We start from the raw sequence: 18,344 nt of genomic DNA on the forward strand, positions 1-18,344 counted from the left end.
CGTCCCTCTGCATACCACTGTCTTAAGGGGAAACCACACACAATTACGCATTCATTATCCTTCAAGGTAAATCGTCTACCATAATAACTCCATTGCGTTGTAATGGGTAAGGCTCAGTCAATCAGGGAATATCAAGGACAATGTGACTAATTGGTTTTGTTTCCGATTATTTGTTGCTTCACTTTTACGTTGAAACATCGATAGTATATGTCAAGAAGATGTATGTTGGACGTAATTATGGATACGTGGACTCTGTCGATTTTATTCTTATTATTTTCTAGTGAATTAAGTTGCTGTAACGCAAAAATGTTTTATGGTGAAGTAATAAGTAATAGGTAATAAGTAATAAGATTGGAAAGGGCCGTGCCTCAAGATGGTCTTTAGTGTGTGGAAATAATGTACAAATTGGTGACTGACTGCTCCAAATAGTGGTTAAGCTTGGCCTGTGATGGAGCGTGTTGTAACAGTGATGTGTACATACTCGTATATACCCAGTAATCATTAACAATTTCAGAACGTCGTGGTCTTTCAAGAAAACTTTTGATTAAGAAATGCGGACTAACTCACGATGGCTTAAGGGAAAGAATGTAACACGTTTGGAAAGTCAGTTATTTTGAGGAGAATGTAAGCACGTAAAAATCGTAAATGAGTGTGTAGCAGCTAGTATTTCGCCGCCAGCACCTGTGTAAGTAGGGAGTGGTGCTTGCGAGGGCGACAAGTGCTTGCTGTCTTCTCATGGTATTATGCGTTACTGGGGCTTCACGCTCCATAAACAGCGTGCGTGATTCCCATATTACGTCATCGACGTGAAGTAACGGTATAGTTATGAAAATCACGAAAGTCACCTTACGTAACACGGCGTGGCCTAAGATCCAGTGCGGCGTGTTGCCGTGTCCTCATTCATATTTCGTCATGGAAACGTTCACATGTCACTAAAACCATACGCTCTTGCTTCGTGACGCCAGGCTGTGTGGTGAGCGGCCCTGATGCCACGCTGGGACTGAAGGCATACAAAACAGGTATTGGCAACGAGTTATGCAGAGCTAAGAACACATTGATGAATTTGCATGTCCCGCCGCTGGCGCCGCCTTGAAACGCTTTGAAACACAGTCGCTGTAAGTACACACGAAGGATACTTACAGAACTTAAGAATATTCCTTCTCTTATTGATAATCTATTTATTTATTGGTAAAGTTAATAATAGGCGAGCTCTATAAGTGTTATATATATATATATATATATATATATATATATATATATATATATATATATATATATATATATATATATATATATATATATATATATATATGCATATGCATATAAATATATGCATATGTATATATATATATATATATATATATATATATATATATATATATATATATATATATATATATATATATATATATATATATATATATATATATATATATATATATATATATATATTATATGCAGATATTATTATTTGAATATAATTTGAATAAAGTAAATAATTATTTTCATATTTTGAGTAATGGGCAGCATTCCCGTCCTCACCCAATGAATCGGTCACACCGGCACACCGCCAGTCTGCCAGTAGCGTCACGTCACGAGGGGAACCCGCTGCTCGTATTCATTGGTGGTGGAGTGTGAGCTCAATAAGAGAAGGTGAATAATGTGCATGCACTTGAGTTACTAGAGCGTATAGATTGCATCACACTTACTCCCTTTACTGCAATGCTTCCAAACTGTGTTACCTGTTACAAATGGCGACAACACACTGAAAAAGGAAGTACATTTACTTAAAAATCATTAAGAGTCTTATGAAGAATTCTCCAAACAGGGAAAGGTCTGAATTAGATTTTATTAAATAAAGATAATTAAGAAAAAAAAAAAAAAAAAAAAAAAAAAAAAAAAAAAAAAAAAATATATATATATATATATATATATATATATATATATATATATATATATATATATATATATATATATATATATATATATATATATATATATATATATATATATATATATAATTTCAGTAACTGGCAACTTATCGTGACAATCTAAATAGATTTAGCCAGCACGCTCTTATTGTTGCATTTTCAACGCTCGATAAGAAAATGCAATGTGCTTATCTATTGCTTGATACATTATGAAATTCCATCGCCAAAATGATAAAAATAATCCTTTCGTTGTATTATATCAATGATCACGATAAAAAGAAGTAAATTTGTGTACCGCGGAATCTGTTTGTCTTGTTATTTATTCATCGAAAAATATATCTGAAAGAAATGTCCACTGATGTGCGATGAGTGAATGAATCTGTTTATTTGCATTCATGTTTAGTTTTTTTTTTTTTTAATTTATAATTTTTTAAGGCATTCCCGACAGCTGTGCGTTAAGGTCTCAGGAAAGCAAAGTTATGGAATCCCAGTTTTCCGGTCCAGCAAAATATTGACTGCTTAGGTCCTAAATAATAAAATTTTCGTAAGCCTTCATCATGGGTTGTGTTCGGGTAACTAGGCACTTCAAGACATAAACAAGCCTGGTTGTTCATTAAAGTAGCATAATAGCATTTTGTTGTTTGGACTTAAAAGGGTCTGATTGTTTTGAGAGACAGTAGCCTAACGTCTGGAAGATCCAAATGTCGATAACCTATATCAGGCATAGACTATTATGAAGCCTATGTTGTGTTGTGGCATAATTGTCACTGGTGTAACACAAAGTTTGAATTATTTTGATATGATCCATTTTCATTGTTTCCAGGATGAAGTTGTCATCAGTTTGGTAGAAAGTAGGCTCTAACCAGTTTGGAAGACTATACGTATACGAGTATATCTGTCTCATAAGCCCCGCATCCTTGCATAATGGTGTGCCCAACGGAATAATTTTTTGCAGACACCCGTATGATAATAGTAAAAATACAACCACCAAGCATTATGTAAGACTGACCGCAATGAGATTATTTGTATGAACCAGAAAGTAACTAGCAGTGCTATCAACCAGTGGCCCACAAAAGTGTTTCCATGAGATCGGCGCCCACTCTACAGTATTGCTCTATAATCAGTTCCTCCTTCGAGGCTGCCAAACTAAACAAGACACGAAGCAGGACACGAAATGGGATGACACACCGAGTCTTTTCAACGTGATGAAAGCTGTCCCATGAAACTGGGATTCGTACAGCTCGCCAAGTCATAAAGTGCATTTATGCTGTAATTCTTCGTGTTACTGTACGAAATTGTGTGTTGTTTTCAGAAAGAATGTTTTGTAACTTCGGGAACTTTGACGCTTCGTGTTTTAGTTTGGTTTTCACTCTAAATCAGCTTGTTGATGTGTCTGAAGTTGACTATCTATGGGTGTCAGATGAGTGTTGATTCTATCATCGGTGTTTATTTGGCATACATTGCACTGTTGTAATCTTTCAGGCATTGTATTTATTATACACTGGGAAAGTGTGCTAGTAGTGAACTTCGACATATCAATAAACCATAGATTGATATCGATGAGAATCTGCATTTGCAAGGTGTCAGTAACCCTTGTGTGCGTGTCCTGATCTAATTCTTCGCATAATTTGTATGTAAAGGCGAAGTCAGGTTCGTGTCGTACCGTCTTTCAGTTTTGCTCTAGTGTACTTTATATTGAGGTTGTATCCAGTAACTTGTTCCGTGAGTCAGAACTCTCCCTGCAAAACTGTGCGTCGTATTTTCAGATTTCTTTCCCTTATTTATATATTTATTTTTCATGTGTTCAGGTATTCTATGTTTGTTCGGGTCATTGATTTAGTTACCAATACGCATTTCTTTTTGTCTATCCAAGTGGAAAGATGTAACTTTCTTGGCCATAATTCGTTGAGTACGCTCCTCAAACTCTAGGAACTCTCAGTAAAGTTCCGTAATATATATATATATATATATATATATATATATATATATATATATATATATATATATATATATATATATATATATATATATATATATATATATATATATATATATATATATATATATATATATATACTCGTATATTCCTCATATTTCCTTCATAATCATGTTTTCACCTTAACATGGATCCACTCCAGCTCTTCTTTTCTCTTAATTAATCTCTCAGATATATGATATTAATGGCATTCCTTTATAATTCTCGCTACATTAGTGGTCACCACAAGGGGATGCTTCTTAAACAAAATGGGATAAAATCTTGACGTCACATCGGTGGACAAACGTTTCTGCCAGGATGGAAGACAATTGGTTAGTCTTGATCACCGTCACGTGTGCCAAATTTGATTGTTCTGTAAACACTTTGGTGCGGTGGTCTTTTCACTACTCCGTGACGTCAAGTCCTTTTTTTTTTTTTTTTTTATGTAAGAGGGCCACTGGTCAAGAGCAAAAAAAAAAATAAAATAAAATAAATAAATAAAAATAAATAAATAAATGAAAAAAAAATAAATAAAATGAAAAAAGGCCCACTTAATGCCAGTGTTGGTGAAGGAGGCGTGAAGGTTGCATGACTTGGGAGTGGCCATGTTTCCACCCTGGAGGCGGCACTGATCACACCAGGCACTCAGGTGAGTAGACAACAGCCGAGATTGGTGGATTCTGACTTAGATTTTGGCTGACAATAGATGCAAGCTCGCTTAGGAAATGGTCCACTCGTATGTAAATTAGAATAGCACCTTGGACGCTTGTTAGGAAATGTACACTGTTCTCGAGGAAGTATACGCTACTCTCGTATATCATGAATTTTAAGAATTCAGTAGAGTTTCCCCTGTCTGTATCAAGGAAGGATGGCGCTGAAGTATAACGGACCGTCATGGTTTGTGCTCCTTCCGCCGTCAAGGGCACGCGATGGAGTTAACACACTGCGTTTTCTTTCTTCCTTTATTGTATATTTGGGAGGTATATCTCTGCATTTACAGATGTGTGGGCGACATTTATACTGCCAAGATGGATGAAATGAGTAAAGTAAAAAAAATAAAAAATTCAGCTGGTTACTTTCGCGTCTCTGTGGCGATGATTCTTGTTTTCTTATGTTATGTTTGTTCTTGCTGTCTCCGAGAGTGAAGGGGCGTGTGAGAGGTACAGTGGGGCGTGAAGGTATCTGCCTCAGAATCATGGTTTAAAAAGTATCTAGTGAAATTACTCCATGAGCCGTGCAGAGCAGCAGCATCTACTCGTATCTCACTGAAGTAATTCATGCAGTCAGCTTTTCCTCTCACTGTTATGAGGTACTAAATATCATGTGTGTGCCATGTCTTCATAATTCATATTTAGTTTATAGAACAGCGCATGTCGTGGTTTCAGTTATTTACTAGAGTAAGTTGCATTATATTTCAGTGCTATGAAAATTCAAATTATTATTTATCTGTCTTGTCATATTTAGTTTAAAAAACTGAGCATTTTCGGATCAGTCTTTTAGTGATGTGTCTTTACATTTCAGCATTATAAAAACTTGAAGTATTACGTATGTGCCATGCCTTCGTGTTTCATAATTAGATTATGAAATTGTGGGTATCTTAGCTGGATTTGTTTACTGGAATAAGTGTCTTTTACGTTTCATAACTACTAGAATTCGAAACATCATGTACGTACGTACGTCTTTATGTTTCTATAAGTAGTTTATGAAAATGCATATCACAGTCGTTGGTTTACTAGATTTGCTGTATCTGCATTTCAGTGTTATGAGTATTTCCAAATATAAATAATATCCCACGTCTTCACACTTTGTATTTCGTTTTTGGAACCGTACAAATCTATTTTGAGAATTTTCTTCATTTTTCTACTTTTTGTTATTTATTTTATTTTATTTTCTAGGCTGCGTCACTTTTTAGGTGGCAGTCACACATCTTTTGAGGCAAAAATGTATGATTTGTTTCATTTGTTCAAATCTAAGCAAAACCTTGGTTTTCCTGCACAATTAAGATTACAAAAAATATATAACTATATAAATACAATAAAGTTGGGGAGGCGTGCGAATCTATTATAAGCAAAATAGGGGCGGCTTCATGTGATATATATATATATATATATATATATATATATATATATATATATATATATATATATATATATATATATATATATATATATATATATATATATATATATATATATATATATATATTTGTGTGTGTGTGTATGTGTTAGGAACCACTGTGTGAAAGGAGTACGTTGTCTCGTACTTCTCATAGGTAAACAAGATTAACCACTACATGATCCATTTTTCCTGAAATCTTTTAAGAGTTTTCCTTGGCACACGTATCTTTTACAAATTGTATTTTATGATATTCATGTGTGCCAGATCTGATTGCTCGGTCAACACGACTGTTCACGTGATGATCTTTTTGCTCCACCGTGACATCACGCGTCCTGGTGCGGCTGAAGGAGGCGCGAAGATTACCTGGGTTGGTGGGTGATGGATTGATCCTGGTAGAGAGAGAGAGAGAGAGAGAGAGAGAGAGAGAGAGAGAGAGAGAGAGAGAGAGAGAGAGAGAGAGAGAGAGAGAGAGAGAGAGAGAGAGAGAGAGAGAGAGAGAGAGAGAGAGAGAGAGAGAGAGAGAGAGAGAGAGAGAGAGAGAGAGAGAGAGAGAGAGAGATGTCTCCATGAATCAAGCAGAAAGGAAAGTACAATAGTACAATATTAGTGCAATATTAACCTTAAAAAACATGTTTGATACGTACAAGTTCACACAACATGCAGGTCGCATTGTACCCACCAAAAGTTCATTTGTGCTATTTTGTTGAAGGGTCAATAATGGTATTTCAGCAGAACACACACACACACACACACACACACACACACACACACACACACACACACACACACACACACACACACAGTATAAAGGCAAGGGAAGGTGTAGCGAGGTTGTCGGTGCTTGTAATTACAGCAGAATGTTCACGTCTCAGGAATGAGACCCACAAGTCATCCACAACTCCACTCCCTCAAAACACCTCTCTTATTTACTGGCGTTGCGTATATAGGAAGCGGCCACGTTTCCACGCTGGAGACTTCACTGATCACACCTGACACTCACTTGGGTAGGTGATCCACAGCCCTCTCTCCGAAAACACCTCTCTTCATTACGGGCGCTGGGTAAAGAGGACGCATTCACGTTTCCACTCTGGAAGCTGCACTGATCACACCAGACACTTATGTAGGTAGGAAAAGGCAGAAATCGCTGGGTTTTGGCTTACGTTTTGGCCGACGATCGATGTAAATTACCTATAGGAGCTAGTTTACTTGCAAGCAAATTGAAATAGCACTTTATACTCTTACGAAACTGCTTCCGTATATCGTAAATTTCAAGAAGATTCATTATTTTTTATTATGCATCCTTTAGGTTCATGAAGGATGCATACAATTCTTCATCCTCTCGTAAAAACTCGTCTATTATAATTTCAGTTGCATATATCTGATAAAAAAAAAAAAAGATTTCCCAGTCTCCATAAAAAATAGTAAATTTGTTTCAAGGAAGGGTGGCGCGGAGGTTCAGCGGACTGTTTCAGCCTGTCGTTTTTCTTGCCGTCTCGTGCACACAGAGGAGTCACGGAACACGCTGCGTTTTCTTTCCCGTTTGCTGAATGTATGTTTGCGTGATATATCTCTGCATTTTTTTTTTGCGCGTGGGTGATATTTATGCTGCCACGACGCAAGAAATGTGTTTTGAAAGTGTGGTAGGATGCAGTTCGCTAGTTTCATGTCTTCTCGACGGTGATATTACGGTGCTTGATGTTGCTTCTGGCGGTGGTGGTAATGGTACAATCGTTGTGTATTGTAGTGGGTATTGGAGTAAGTACTGCGGTAGTGGTGGTGATAGCATTGTGTTATACTAGTAATGATAGTGGTGCTGTTGTGGCATGGTGGAAGTTGTGATAGATGCGGTAGTTGTAGTTCTAGTAATAGTGTTTAGAATTATCATGAAGGTGGTGGTGTTGTGCTGAGTAACTGGGTTGTGGATATGATGATGATATTCTGGTGGCAGATGTTGTAGTAGTGGTGTTATGGTGGCGGGGAGGTGGGCAAAGGTGACCTTTGTGTGTTGGGAAATCGTCGCTGTGGCGGCGTACGGTAGCCATGTGGTGGTGGTGGTGGTGGAATTTTCCCGGGCTGTGAGGGTGGCAGTATGCCTGGATGTGGGTGTGGCAGTTGCTATAGTTCCAGTCATACTGTCGGTAGTGACGGTGGTGTGTTAGATGAGATGGCGGTGTTAAAAGTAAGAACGTAAGAAAATAAAGCGAAGGTGCAAGAGGCCTCCAGGCCTACGCGTGGTAATCCTTCATGAAACATACATGTATCTCCAGCTATCATCCTCATCAATAAATTTGTCTAATCTTTTAAAGCCTTCCAATGACTCGGTACTAACAACATGATCACTGAGTGTATCCCATTCATCTACCACTCTGTTTGAGGTCATGTAGGTTGTGGTGGCGATGGTAGTCGTGGTTCTCAGTGTACGACCTCTGCACGTAGTATTTCCCTCATATTGATTAGATTTCCAATAGGTCACACTGTGGTCATCCCGGCTGACTGGATCGCATGTCTCGTCTCAGGGTTTGGGTGTTGCTCCCCTCATCTCGTGGCGCTCGGCCTGAATGGAGCCCGAGGATGCAAGGATCTATAGCATGGTGTTTATACCCACTTCCTTGACTATGACTGTGCGTAAAAGCTATCAAGCACAAGGCTGGCATCGGCAGGAGAGTACCACAGCTACCATTACACAAGTCAGTAGCTACCCATGTGCCAACAACTGATAGGACAGAGGCGAAGGCTGGTTGCGGTTCTCCAGTAGATCACGATGGCTACTATCATATCTATGAGTAAAGTCAAGCTAGAAATAATGGCAAGCATATTTTAGGTTTTTACTATACTGCGTTGAATGGTGTTAGTTTTGTCCCTAACTCGACTTCATTGTTTTGAAAATGTGAGACAGACAGACTGACAAAGAAACCGAAAGACTGGTCAACTCTGACTATTATCATGATAATTACTGTAGCACATTTGGATCGCAAGACTAAGTCTACTGCGCATGCCGACCGTTGACCATCACTGGCTTGTGTTACGTCTTTTTTTCTTTTTCTTTTTTTGTTTAACTTAAATATCCTATCATCCTCTCAGATTTGCACGAAAAATAGCTGTACTGTACTTGAATAAAAATAAAAAAAAAAAGTTCAAAACACCTGCCTGAGAACAGTATGCAAAACCGTTGTTAAGCTGCACTTTTGAATATCAGCAGTGAATCAGATGTGCGTGCCTGTAGATGAGACGATGGCGTTCTGCATCATAAAGGATACAAGTACATAACGGACATGGTGAATGCATGGGCAGTGAAGAGTCCAGGCGTACCTCGGCACATACCGCTACGAATGTGAGGGTTGGGGACGTTAAGGCGTGAGTCAAACACCGAAACAAACCATACTGTAGGGGAAGTGTAAGTGTACAGTCTCGAACAAAATGGATAATAATTTTAGGACCTAGAAAGTCGAACACCAGCTAAGAGGAGCTGACTGATGTGGTGAATTTGCAAGGCTTTAGTAAGGAAAATATCTTTATCAGATCAAGATTTTGAGATTGAAATTGTTTTAACTTTTTTAAGGTCTGGACCTGGAAAAAATTCTTTCAAAATTACACAATTTACAAACATAAAAAGTAGTGGAAAAAATATTGATATACTAAGTTTGTCAGTTATTAAAATGTGGTGGTTTACTTTTTAAATTTTGGTTATAACTGAACTATGTTTGAAGTAAAATTCTGTTATCTATACATCATATTATAGTTTCAAAATAATATTTTACATTCACCCAATGTCTCTAAATTAAGTAAGAAGCATAACTCCATCATCATAAATAAATTTTGATATTGAAAATCTTTTCATAGAAAAATTTATTTGAAAATTACGGAATTCAAAACATGAAAAGTAGAGTAGAAATATTAATATAGAAAGTCTATGTCAATCATTGAATTTGATAGTTCACTTCCTAAATTTTGTTTAAAAGTGAAATATCCATTATCTGATAAAAAAAAGTTTATATTTTTAAACTTTTTATGAGGTCTGGCCCTGGAAAAATACAAAATAAGAGAGAATAGAAATTTCTCTCAATATTTCAGAATTTTAAAGCATGGGAAGCAGAAAAAAAACAGACATACATACGGAAAATTTATATAAATTATTAAAGTGTGGTTTTTGCTTTACAATTTTTGTTTAAAAGTGATATATGGTTAAAATTAATTTCATATCTGCACTGTTCTCTCTTTTAAGTAAAGTATTTTAGAGGGAAATGGATGTGACAGATTATTTTTTGCGTGTAAAGAAGGTTCGCCAGGAGCACACAATATGGAAAAAGTTGCCTAATTGCATCTTCCCGGAATAGTGCAGTAGAAAGACTTTCAAATGAATGATCCAATTCAATGCTGGTGATGTATGATACGCACACTCATCTGGAAGAGTTCAACTCTTAGGAAGGGAAAGAACAGAAACGGCCAGAGAGGTGGATGGATATCTCAACTAAACAAATCTTAGGTGGAATAGACATTGAGAATGAAAAGTTAAGATGAATAAGAATAGATGTACGACATAGAAAAGAAAAGATGAGGCAAATATACAACAAGTATATACAGAAAAGGAAAGACCGACGAATATATATATATATATATATATATATATATATATATATATATATATATATATATATATATATATATATATATATATATATATATATATATATATATATATATATATATATATATATATATTGACGGATGCATTAGAACATGAAGAACGGGATTGCAATAAAACTGTTTGTATGAAATGTAAGGAGGAGCGTGATGTGGCCGCACCTGGGAAGGTTGGCTGAGGGAGCGAGGCGTCAGAGATATACACAGGTGGAAAGAAATGAAAGTGACGTCGTGACAGGCTGCTGGGATTATCTTGTTTAATGCCTTGGCTTGCCCGTTAGTTGTCCCGCCGCGGCAATTACCCGAGGCCGAGTGTGTGTGTGTCTGTCTGTCTGTCTGTCTGTCTGTCTGTGTCTGTCTGTGTGTGTGTGTGTGTGTGTGTGTGTGTGTGTGTGTGTGTGTGTGTGTGTGTGTGTGTGTGCTAAGGCATTCCGTATCAATCCCTGGCTTTCTCTGTCATTCCTTCTTCCTTTGCTGTCACGTTCCCGTCTCGTCACTCATTCTCAAACACTCACTCAAAAGTACAACCTTCTACACCGAAATGTTAGTTTGTGGACAAAAGAAAGCACGAATAACATATATGATACATTTAACATTGGATGCATATTATTTTCCCTTCCAGGCTATCGATCACGTACCATATAGCTACAGTACAGTACATGCACCATCTCCCCACACATTACCTTCGCCCCATTCTATTTTCTCATTTTCCTCGTGCTTCACTATCTCATTTCCAGTACCGGTTCTACACATCACCTTCGTCATGCACCGTCTCTCCCGCCTTGGGCTGCTGTCTCGCTTCCTCGGAGATCGTGTACGTAACCGCCGTGGCCGCCAGCATGACCACCGCCGCCGCTGTTGCCGCGGCTCGCGTGCGGTAGCCAGTGCAGGTGTCGGCTTCAATCGATAGATGGGAGACCGCCCCGTCTGCTGCACCCCCTTCATCTTCTACCCTCCTCCCGTTGAACCTATTCCTCCTCCTCCTCCTCCTCCTCCTCCTCCTCCTCCAGTCATGACCCGGCCATAGATATTATATCGATGAGTCCCGAAGATTATAATTTATTTGTATTTGTCGGCATAGCGAGGACTTCCCGCCAGACGAGGTGCTCCACCACGCCTTTCATGCCAACATACATTCTTTTCCATTACTTGTGTTTGACAGGATGAGGCGTATTGCTGTGAACATTGCGAGAGGTTGTGGTTTGCTGGGGATTCCTTGGTTCATGATTACATTCTTTTGTCTTCTTGGTTGACTGGGTTCGTCTGGCGGCAGACTTATTGAATGCTGGACGCTGTCGGCAGTCTGTTTATTGATGTTTATCTCTTGACGATGTGGTGATTGATTGACGATAATGTCCAGGCCCTACCTGGTGCTGGGAAACCCCGTGGGGTGTGAGGCCGCTTGGCGCTGCTGCAGTGGTGGGCCCATCTGGCGTGAACGTGTCAGGGGTGTCGCTTACTCACATGTGAAGTTTCTTTCATGTCAGACTGTCTTGATACACAAAGGACACGTTGAAGGTTGACACTCCAAAGGAATTAATACCTGCAGGCGCTTGGTGTCTGAGGTGACGGTAAGGCTTGCTCCGTGCTGCTGCTGCTGTATTTCGCTGTACAGTGTAACCTACTAGCGTTTATCATCATCATCATCATCATCATCATCATCATCAGCCTTCATGATTCCACTACAGCACAAAGGCCTCATCCCCGCTATCTATTCATTAATCGCTGCGAGTTATCTAGAATACGTGTGTCAAGATTGTTATCTCCTCCACAAGAATGAGATAAGCCTGAAGCCCTACATTGAGTGTTACTTTCCTAAGTTATAATATTAGAATGTCGGTAAATAAAGTCTACTGTGTAAAATAAAAGGTACTGGTATCTTTTTTATTACCCTATCCTTTATAAACAATAATGACTCTGGTATGGTATAACTCATCTAATGAATGGATTTGTATTTTCAGGAGCGTCAAGGTCGTCATTAGTTACCCCATAAAGTTAAGTGGAAATGGGGGAAGCAGTAATGAGTGTGGCTGTCATGGAGTCTCGGAGAGTGATTCCATGTGTCCTTCTGCTGCACGTAACACCCAGGCGCTGTGATATTAACTGATTGAGATCGTTGTAAAGGCTCTGTATGATCAGACTCCCTGTACTGCTCCCTCAAGGCGGTGTTCTACCTGTCTGCTACTGGCACAATGTCACCACCAATAGGAACAGAACAACACGGCAGCAGAGGACAACGAACCACGAGGAATTGGAGTAAGTTGCTTGTTTTATAATTCTGCATGTGGTTTTATTGTTAAGCCTTCTCACCTCATCCCTTTCTTGATTTCGTATTAAATGATGTCACTGGCACCAGACCTAAGAATGCCCCTCGACTCCCATGCTGTTTGGTGTGATGACTCCCATGCTGTTTGATGTGGTCTCCCATGTTGCTTGGTGTGATGACTCTCCCATACTGCTTGCTGCGTGTTACAGATGTGTCATCTTTGCCCAGATGCCCAGAGAGAGAGAGAGAGAGAGAGAGAGAGAGAGAGAGAGAGAGAGAGAGAGAGAGAGAGAGAGAGAGAGAGAGAGAGAGAGAGAGAGAGAGAGAGAGAGGGAGCTTGTCAGAGAATGTAAGGAAAAGAAAAAAAAAATAATAAAAGGAAAAACAGATTTATTGATCGAGTGCGTGAGTAAATCAGGAACCAATTACTTTTTCATCTCCTAAACCGGTGCCTTAATCTTCTTTATTTTAATCTTGTATAATTCCTCTAATTGTTGGGTACGGTTTGCTGGGTGGCTGGCAGCGTGGTAGGCAGGCCAAAACGGCAGAGCAGCGCCGCAGTGTACGCCTACAAATAATCCCTTGGGTAATATTACTTGGTGGGGAATCCAGGTCACCTTCCCGCCACTTGTCGTGATGTGCTGAGGGGTGCACCTGTGTACCTGGCCGTGTCTGTGGCTGTGACACGGATGCATCAGGATTGCTGCAGCGGTTTATCTCTTAATAATTCCAATTGTTGATTGACTTTGATGATGGACAGGCAGAGGCAGTGCTGTATACATGGGCGGAAGGAAAGCGAGACAGCACCTGGATCTTTCGTTTCCTTTCTTCCATGTGTGAGACTCCCACGAACACCTTAAAGTGCTCGGCAGGCGTAGTGCGGGAGTCATGCGAGGGAAGAATAAGCAGCACGACACGAGAAGCGCCACTCTGGCTGTTGTGTTGCGAGAGAATTAGGCGCCACTGGCTGTGTGATTCTGGTGAGGTGCTCTGTGAAGTCCTCGGTAAAGTAGGCGGTGCATGCAAGAGCTGTGATCAAGTGCAGCGGACTAAGGCTCCAGTGTCCTCCGGTCCTGGGACGTCAGTGAGGAGGTGGTGGCCTTATATTATGTGTTCCTGGAGGAGAAAGAATGAATTACCTGTGTTGGGCAATCTATCCCTCCCGCCGCCACGTGACCGTCGTCTAGGAGGAGGGGGAGTTGTGTCGGGGCGGGACGAGGCTGTCGCATGAAAAGTGAATGTTGTTACACGAGTACGACTGACCTTCCCAAGCTGCGTTACGGCCGCTCCGCACGTCAGCCTCCCCTCCCTCCTCCCCGGCCGCCCCATCACCCTCCCACCTGTCCTTTATCGTTCCCTCCCCTCCGCTTCCTCTAGCCCCCTGCCGTCCTTTCCCGCTGGTCCACATCAGCTACTGCGTCTGGGTTTTTGCTCTCCTCCCCCACCACTGGCCGGGACCTTCTTCACTCACAATCACTCTACCGTTCCTGTTTCTCCGGCCTTCCCTCAGTCCCCGAAGCTGTTACAAATAAAATGCATATCTCTCTCATCTTCAGAACTGTTTCCTTAGCTCCTCTCCTTAGTGTTTCGATCCATACGTTGACTTTTTCCTCACTTCCTTGACTCCCTCCCTCCCTCATGCACTCCTTTCTCTCTCTGTCTTCCTTTCTTATTCCCTTTCTTCCTTTCCCTCATTCTTTGAGTTCCTCTCTCCCTCATGCACTCCTTTCTTTCCCTCGCTCCCTTTTCCATTCCTTTTCCTTCCTTCCCCTCATTCTTTGACGCCCTATCTCCCTCATCCACTCCTTTCTCCTCCTTTCCCTTTTCCCTTCTCTCATTCCTTGACTCCCTTATGAATTCACTCTGGGGTCTTCCTTTCTCTCCCTTGCGCCTTTCCCTTTCTTCCCCTCCCTCAGTGTTAACTCTTCGCCATACGTTCCCGCCGATGTATTATTATTTGGGCCTGGCCGCTCCCCCTTAATCGCTACTTCCTCCGACTCACTTATTAGTCATCCCAGATTTATTACGGTCCCTTGCACGCCGCCGCCTCCCCGCCAGCCCTATCCTTTTCGCGAGCCTAATTCATTATGGCGGTGCTCTTTCTCTCTCTCTCTCTCTCTCTCTCTGCTATTGTCTTTCCACGGTTCTCGCCAGCACTACCACCGCCACTGCTGCTCTCCGTCCCCATCAACCTTCTTTCTGTGTTTCGTGGTAACTCTCAGTGTGGCTTCCGGTCTCTCTCTCTCTCTCTCTCTCTCTCTCTCTCTCTCTCTCTCTCTCTCTCTCTCTCTCTCTCTCTCTCTGTCGATGCGCAGGCTGTGAGATTTATGAAGCGGAAGGCGTGGTGTCATTCTCCCTCACCATCTCTGCCTCGCCACGGACCAATAGCAGAACGGTGGCTCGGCACGCATCCTCAGCCGCTCCCCACTGCATCCTCCCCATCCCTTGCCTGCTATCACCACCACCACCACCACCACCGTCACCATCACTACTAAGGACCATATTCTGAAACACTTCTTGCTACATCTCCACTACTTTCAAAAGGCTTTAGTTGAAGTGACACTGGTTTGTAAGGATGTTTTTATACGTTTCTAGTGACAGATTAATAAGATTTTCACCGTTTTAACAAGAGAAACAATCTTGAAAATCCTTTTAATCATCTCTGCGGCCTTTGCAAATAGTCGTGGTGAGAGAACAAAGCGTTTCTGGATACACACCTAACACTAATGGAATACAGTGCCTCACCATCCACCACCATCCCGGCCCTCCACCATCTTACACTCAGCAATGTCAGCGGTGCTCAGCTTGAAGGAGGAGCGTATCGTTTCGCTCACCTCCAGCAGGGGTCTCAAGAAGCTAAGTGCGACTCGACAATTTTTCACGCCGGGGACGGGTCTCGCAGCATGACTGTGGTTTGTGCCGAGGACGTAAATCAACTTGACTGGTTAAGGGAGGTGGGAGGAGTGAAGGGGGGGATGAGTTCCAAGCGTTCCCCCCTTTCCTTCCCTTCCTCCAGTGTCTCCTCCCCAAGCCGTCCGTCCGCCATGATAGGAAGCAGCCACGAGTAATGCGTGGAGCAGGTGCCTCGTCCCCCTTTACTCCCGCGTCGCCCTGAGGTACTCGCCCCCTCGCCCTTCGTCTTTAGTGAGCTTGGGCGAGGAGTGGTCCGTGTGGGAGTGTCAGGACGCGGGGAAGGGAGGCTGGTGCGCAGACTGGTGAGGGAAGGGAGGCAGGTGGGGCGGGGACGGACGGAGGGTTGGGGGCCCAGGGTCATATAGCACACAGTTCCTGGTGGCCGCTGGCACCTCCTGCTTCCTCCCTCTCCGCCATTTTCCTTGGCTGACAGCATCTCGCGCTATCCCGCCCAGCTTTATCGGATCCCCTCCCCCCTCCCCTTCCTCGCCGCCGCTACCTCGGGAAAGGCTGCCCTTGCCGTGGCGCTCTCAAGTATGCAGCGGCTGGACGGGAGTGCGGCGCCGCGTCCCTGCTGGAGCGAAAGAAACAACACTCCACTGCCACATCCAGCATACAAACAGCTATTATTTAGACTTATGCCACCCGCACCTGTCTCCCTCATCCGCTCACAACACACACACACACACACACACACACACACACACACACAGATATATCGTGTTCACCTCATTTATTAATTTCACTCATTCATGTCGTCATCTTAAGTCTTTATGCTGTATCGATAAATGGACCGTATCTCCCTCATTATTGTTATTATTATTATTATTATTATTATTATTATTATTATTATTATTATTGTTCCTGTACCGTCCTTTTCTCTCTACTATAAGTCTGAAATGGATGATGGTGCTGTGGTGTATGATAATAGTAATGGTAGGGAGTGGTGGTGCTTATTGAGAGGAAAACAAGGTTGCTATGGTGTTGAAGATGGTGATAACTTTAGAAGTGTTGGTGTTGGTGATGGTGATGTATGTGGCGAAACTGATGACTGGTGGTGATTTGTGGTGATGGTGGTCGTAGGCAAACTATAATAATATCTGTGTTGATCGTGTGGTGATGGAATGATGCTAGCAGGAACGGAGTGGTGATGGTGGTAGTGCGGTGGTGATGATGGTGGTGATGATGGTGGTTATTGTAATGGCGCTAATGGTAGTACGTAGTGTTGTGATTTTGTAGCAGTGGTGGTGGTGATGATGATGATGGTAGTGACTCGTTGCTGTGATAGTGGTGGTGGTGGTGGTGGTGGTGATGTCATTGGTGTCATGATAGTGGAAGTGGTGGTGGTGATGCAGATTACTATAGTTGTCAGGTGATAGTGATTGCGTTTATAGTAATGATGGTGGTGATGATATTGATAATGACTGGTAGTGAAGATAATTGACAATGGGAATGGTGGTGACTATGAAAGTGGTGGTGACTGTATTGGTGGTGGCAAGTGTAAATGGTGGTGAGTGTAGTGGTGATGGTGAGTGTGGTAGTGGTGGTGGTGGTGGTGGTGATCGTCGCTCCTCCGGCACCACACATCCCCGGAAGCTACTGGTGTTTCTGCTCGTGCGCCGGAACTAATTGTCGCCATTACCTCGCTCTGCTCCACTCTCCTCCTCCTCCTCCTCCTCCTCCAGCCGGATCCGACGAGCGTTCTTCCTGAAGGCTCCGCACACAACTTCCTCCCCTGCGTGGCATATCCTGCGTTTTATGCCGTTTCCTTGTTATTATTGTTTTTTGTTACCTTTGATTTGCTGGTTTAGATATGATTCCCTTTTTTCCACTGTCTTTCTTCTTATTGCCTAACTCGTCATGGTCCTTCTCTCTCTCTCTCTCTCTCTCTCTCTCTCTCTCTCTCTCTCTCTCTCTCTCTCTCTCTCTCTCTCTCTCTCTCTCGTTTGTAAAAGTATCATGATAATCAGAACATCGTCAGAGTATGACATTAAGACCTGAGAAGGGAATAAAAAAGTAATATTGACTCCAACAAACATAATTAGAAAATTCATTTTTATTATGGGTTTAAGGGTAACGTGTTATTAAAGAAAAGTTGCTGTTATTGCTGTTGTTATTGTGGTGGTGGTGGTGGTTGCTATTGGGGTTGTTGTTCCTCGTGCTGTTATTTTGTTGCTATTTTCTTGTTTTTTCATTGTTATTTCTGTAGCCCTTCCGAAGTTTCTTGCACTTGTATGAGCAGTAGTAGTAGTAGTAGTAGTAGTAGTAGTTGTAGTAACATCGGTAATAATAATAATAATAATAATAATAATAATAATAATAATAATAATGATAATGATAATAGCAGTACCGACTGGTAGTGTTACGGTTGAGGCAGCAGTTGGTTCTTGTTGATATTATTATTATTATTATTATTATTATTATTATTATTATTATTATTATTATTATTATTATTATTATTATTATAATTATTATTATCATCATTATTATCATCATCATT

General features: G+C 41.3%; 1 long non-coding RNA gene across 2 annotated transcripts in view; it reads left to right on the plus strand.

The window, feature by feature from the left end:
- LOC135099887 (uncharacterized) overlaps nucleotides 1-18,344 on the plus strand; it is a 39,485-nt gene that overhangs the window by 9,554 nt on the left and 11,587 nt on the right. For both annotated transcript variants that reach the window (XR_010268418.1, XR_010268417.1), the window contains exon 2: nucleotides 12,627-12,921. This is a non-coding gene — a long non-coding RNA (uncharacterized LOC135099887). The remainder of the gene's footprint in view (nucleotides 1-12,626; nucleotides 12,922-18,344) is intronic.

This window comes from Scylla paramamosain, chromosome 4, assembly GCF_035594125.1.
Source record: "Scylla paramamosain isolate STU-SP2022 chromosome 4, ASM3559412v1, whole genome shotgun sequence".
NCBI lineage: Eukaryota > Metazoa > Arthropoda > Malacostraca > Decapoda > Portunidae > Scylla > Scylla paramamosain.